This window comes from Eurosta solidaginis, chromosome 1 (genome assembly GCF_040869045.1).
Source record: "Eurosta solidaginis isolate ZX-2024a chromosome 1, ASM4086904v1, whole genome shotgun sequence".
NCBI classification, from domain to species: Eukaryota; Metazoa; Arthropoda; class Insecta; order Diptera; family Tephritidae; genus Eurosta; species Eurosta solidaginis.
The window spans coordinates 208127431-208133549 of NC_090319.1; positions in this window are offsets into that span (position 1 = coordinate 208127431).

Sequence of the window (6119 nt, forward strand, 5' to 3'; positions counted from 1 at the left end):
CTAATAGCTTGGACCTCCAAGCCGAAATATGATCAAATTTTCGTAACCCGAAAACGTAACTAGTTACATGATTAAAGGCGACCTCAACTTTGTGTGCAGAACATGAGTCCAACTTGTTATAAACGAGCTCTGAATAGTTTATTATTGGCAAAAGAAGCTGTAGGGCCAGTTTTCTTCTAATATGCGGAGGTGTGAAAGGTGCAGATTGCCTAAGATTGCGCAAAGTGGTATACACTTTACCCATGACTGTATTGATGTGGTCTTCACAAGTTAGATTAGAGTTGATAACGAAACCCAAATTTTTAGTTCTAGAAACAATTTGTAAAGCCGTGTTTCCAATGTATATTGGTGAGGCAAGGGCATCAACGGACCTATTCTTCGAAATGGGCAAAATGAACGATTTAGTTGCATTAAGGCAGAGACCATTATTATTGGCCCAGCTCTGTACTGACAATAAATCATTATTTACTTTAAGACAGAGGTTGGCTACGTCCGTGAAACTACCAGACAAATATAATTGTATGTCATCTGCATATGCGTGCATTTTCATGTGCCGACAAACCGAAAAGATATCGTTTACGAAGATACTGAATAACAAAGGCCCAAGAATGGAACCCTGCGGAACACCTCGGGGTAGGTGTTTGGTCCCCGAAATTTCGCAACCAGTATTAACAAGTTGTGATCTTCCTGTTAAGTAACTCTCCATTACCATCAAAGCACTGTAGGCAAATCCAAAATATGTTTTAAGTTTATAAGAAAGTAACGCATGGTCAACAGAATCAAAAGCTTTAGAAAAATCTAATAGACAAAGCAGAGTTAGTTGGTTTTTATCAAAAGGCATGCGTATGTCATCAAGAATTTTAAGTAGTGCCGTTGTACAACTATGCTTGGCTCTAAAGCCCGATTGGTGTGGTGATAAGAGGTTATTTCTAGAAATGTGCAAAATTATTTGCTCTGCTAGCAGCCTTTCAAAAACTTTCGACAGCGCGGGCAATATGCTAATGGGTCGATAATCACGGACCGAGTTTGCAAGCCGTTTCTTCGGGACGGGTCTTACCATAGCACATTTCCACGATTCAGGAAACCGAGAAGTTGTGATGCAATGGTTGATGATGTGTGTGAAGGTACTCAGTATAAATGGTAGAATAATTTTTACAAATTTTATTGGTATACCATCAACCCCGATGGCATTGGATTTAACTTTAAGTAAGCACCTTACCACGTCGCATTCGGATACCGCCCTGAACTCAAAATTTTCTCCACAGTAGCGCCCATAAGCATTTGGAAAAGGCGCAGTAGGATTTACAGCAGGACTACTCACAAACGCATCATTAAGGGTGTCAACATTTAGTTCGCATACATGTTTGTCCCTTCCATATACTCGCAAGCTTTTTAGATTACGCCAAAGAGTTTTTGGAGGTAGCGAAGGGTTTAGCCTTGAGGTAAAAAATCTACTTTTTTCGTTCCTTATTATCTTATTAGCGATATTTCTGGCAGCTTTATAGGCAAGCCATGCAACATTACTTTTACTCCTCCTCCACGATTGGTATGCCCTACTACGTGCTTTTATTGCCGCTTGAACTTGGCCATTAAACCACGGACACGAAACATTTCTAGGTCTACTTGAGCGAATAGGCACATGTATGTTAAAGGCATTAACGATTTTGCTGTTAAGGAACTCAAGTTTTTCATCAGCAGAAACTAGTAACCAACAATCACTCCAATTAACACAGGACAAATCAGAACACAAAGCATTATAGTCAAGTAAGCGGTAATCCCTAAAACTAAAGGTACTACCAGTATCACAGCGGTTAAATTGTATATCTAAGGAACAAAAAATAAGATCATGGTCTGATAAAAATGGCATCTGGTCAAATTTTAAAACTATTGAAGGGTCAGAAACAATAAAATAATCCAGAAGACTAGGACAACAATTAACACCAAACCTGGTTGGCACATTGTTATTGACAACACTTAGACCAGCACCAGATACATAATTTAACATACTATTACTATATGAGTCACGAACAAGCAGATTAACATTGAAGTCTCCACAAACTATTAAGCTGTCATAGTCTACAAGGTACCGAGACAACGTAGCAAATAACATATCAGGGCTGTTGGTTTTGTGGGGACTATAAACACAAGATACAAGGACTTTGGTAGACAAATCGTGCACCTCGACAAACAAGTATTCAATGCTCGAATCCACCGACTTGCAAATGAGTTTCACGTTAATGTGACTCCTACAATAAACTGCTACGCCACCTCCTTTCCTACCCACCCTATCATTTCGAAACAATTTGTGGTTATTAATATTAAAGTGCCTGTCATCAAGATCCTCAAGAAGCCACGTCTCCGACACGCAAATGACATCAACACATGAGTTTTCAAACACATATCTAATAAAATCTACTTTCTCAGCATTTAAACTTCTGGCATTAAAATGCACAATATTAAAACCATTGCTTTGCTGACATAATATGTTTATCATGGCAAGACTGCTGTCGCCCCCACCACACAACTTGCTGCTAAGGGTCATAATGAGTAATGTAAACAAAATCAACCATACAAACAAACAAAGTCACAAAAGAAAAAACAGGCAAAAGGAAAAAACAAAAATTAAGATTAAAGAAACTTAAACGGACCATTTTTACATGTAGGAAAATACGGAGTATATATATGCATAAACAAATATAAAGTAAACATACAGAAGTTAAAACTAAGTAAATTATACTGCATACGCATACGGCTGATAGTCAGCAGTAAAGTTTTAAATCATCATTCGTTGATATTTTCACTGCTACGGACTCTTTGGTAACTCTTCCAAACACCTCACCACGAAGTGTAAATACAGAGACAAATTTGCCTGCGCGTCTCAGCTTGATAGCTTCTTGAAGCAGCTTTCTATTTTCTCGTGATACGCTCTCATATATTCTAAATTGGCCATCAATACCAAGCGGAGCAAGAGAGATAATAGATTTTGTTCGCTTTCGATGTTCACTAAATGCTCGCAGCGTACGATTTCGATCCATCGGACTATAAAATTTAATTATTATTGCGCTGTCTGCATTTGTTGATGAGCGCGCAATTCTAAAAATATCTCTTATTTGCGGCGAAAAGAAGTCAATCGACAGGCAGATTTGGTTGTATAGACTTTTCAAGTTTTCTCCCTGTATATGCGGCACACCAAAGATTACCGCATCAGAGGCAAATTCCGGCATCGCTTTCGCAGTTTGCAAACTCTTCAGTTGATTTTGCAGGTTACTCATTTCACTCTTGCAAACACCAACCAACGCTTCCAAATTGTTTACGCGCATCTCTGCTTCGACCGCTTTTTCTTTAAGAGCACCAACTTCCTCATCAACTCTCTTAGTAATGCTAACTTCAAGTGTAGTTAACTTACCAGATATGTTGTCAAAGAGAGACTGCAATTGGACCGCATGTTGTTGCAATTGGTCTGATTGTTGTTGGGCCTTTGCCTCCAAATCACGAAGCGCAGCAAGAACCGTACTTAAAATTGCGCTCTCCTCCAATTTTGCTGTTTTAGCTAATGGAGAGCCCTTGCTTGACCGGCGTTTGAGAGGTGGAACGTTGGCAGAGGTAGCCGACATCATATGAAAAAATGTAAAATGTAAATTAAGCGCGATTCAAAAAAAAAAAATAAACACAGAAGACACAGCGATGATGTATATTATTTTTTTTATTTTATTTTTTTTCGCAATCACACAATTATAATGAAAATAATTGGTAACACCCTTATGGTCCACCCCTGTTGAAACGGCAAGTTTCCTTGGACTCCCGTTAGAGAATATTGATGACAATTTGTGATCGGTCGCGGCTGTTAGGTGGGGCGAAGCATTGCTACAACAACAACAACAACGCAAGCAGTTCCAAACTGGTCATTGAATTTGAAAAATCAGTATCGTTTATCAACTATCTTATCTGTGGGCCATCAAAAATACCCGCTTTGATTTTTCTATGCTTAGCCTAGGAAATTTTCTCGTTATGTAAATAAAACATTGTCCATTTTTATCTAACGCCTTCACAAATTGTTTTATTAGACCCAGTTTAATGTGTAAGGGTGGCAAAATAATTGAATCTCTTGTAACTAAAGGTGGGTTTATGACATTCTGCTTCCCCATTTGCAACATCTGACGTACAGGCCAGTCCCTTTCTGTCCAGTGTTGGTGCTTGGCACGTCTATCCCACAGGCAATAAAAACATGGGTATTTGGTGTATCCCCTTCGTTGTCCTAACAAAAAGTTAACCATCTTTAGATCTACACAAATACTCCAATTATGTTCGTTATACTTGATTTTGTCTAAAACAAGTGCAATATTTTGATATTCTTCCTTTAATTTAGTTGAATGAGCAAGGCTTCGTTTAGAGCTGTCTATGAAGAGACGCCATTCATTTGGGTGGTATTCTGTAAGACCCATTATGAGAAGGAGACCTTGCACATCTGAACAAAAAACTATATAATTTTCCGAATTAAAAAATGCCAGCAAGTCGTGCTCTCTTGTACGTTAGAGAGTCACTTTCGTACCTGTAGCCAACAAGTTTTTTTCTTTTAATCTAGAAGCCAACACTTCTGCAGATTCCTTAGATAATTCAAGATCCCTTATTAGATCGTTTAATTCTACTTAGGAAAAGTTGTTGGTAGTGGTCAGTAGACGCTATTTCTTCGATATCACTATCGCTAGACACTTCACTATTGGATGATTCACGGGTAGAATAAAATGTTGGAACAAGTGCTTCCTCTGAATGTGGTAAAGGTCTCTTAGCGGATTGAACGTTTGGATATATCATTTTTTTAACATTAACACCACGCAAATCGACACAGCAGAAGTAACAGTCATCGAAGAGATTTGTTTGTTCTCTCCATTGCATGGGCCCCCCAAATCTCATATGGCTTCTTTTACCATTTACCCACTGTCTCAAGTGTTCACAGCACATTTTGCAAACTATTCGAGGTATCCACGGCTTGTTTTTGTCTACAACTTTCAATTTAAAGTACAAAAAATAAGCAAGTTTTATAAAATATGTTATACTTTTCCTGAATTTTTGGACTGTGTATTCCCCACAAATGTAGCAAAACACATTTGGGTCATTGACACAACTACCTTGTGATGAAGACATGATATTGATATTTTTTTATTTATTTATTGAAAGGCACTAACACTTGAAACCGCGCTCCCGAAAGTACTAATTACAGATAATTTAAAAAATGAAGGGGAAGGAAAAAATTTTATAAAATATAATTTTTTTTCACAGTAGAAATATTTTGTCTATGTTAATAAATTTCTTTATAATTCTGTTACGTATTTACTTTGTTGGTGATATTATATTTTTAATATGCAAGCAAAATATTGATCTCGATTTTATAAGAGTTAATAATTTATTAAATTTAATGTATTAAAATTATTTTAAATAAATTATTAGAAATGAAATGTTATTCGTTTATAAATATATCTAGTTTTTTTAGAAATAAATTTAATTTAGTAATTTTTGATTTATTTATTTATTTTGTTAATAAATAAATTTATAAATTATAATCTTTTAAGGGATAAGCTTTAAAATAAATTGTTATAAATAAAATAAATTAATTAAAAAAATATATGCTTAGAATTAGCAATTATTATTAATTTTGTTAAAAATTATTTTATTTAAATATTATTTATTTATATTTTAAGTTTTTATAAAAAAAATTTTTGTCATTTTATTTGAAAGGAAATAATGATTAAATTAGTATATGTGTTTATATAAGTAATTTTGAGTGAAAAGTTTATATAAAGAACTCGGCAAATATATTACTCGCCTGTTTAACAAAAACATGTCTTTTTGAGTTAATTTTAAAGTCTAACCTGTCCAATAAATTTTTTAATGGCCGCAGTAATTTAACTGTGCAAAGGTAGCACAATCGTTGGTCTTTTAATTGAAGGCTTGTATGAATGGTTGGATGAAGTATAATCTGTTTCATATAAATTTATTATAGAATTTTATATTTTAGTAAAAAAGCTAAAATTTTGTTAAAAGACGACAAGACCCTATAAATCTTTATAATTTTATAAATTTCAATTTTTTAGGTTTATTTTATTTTAATTTTTAAAATTATT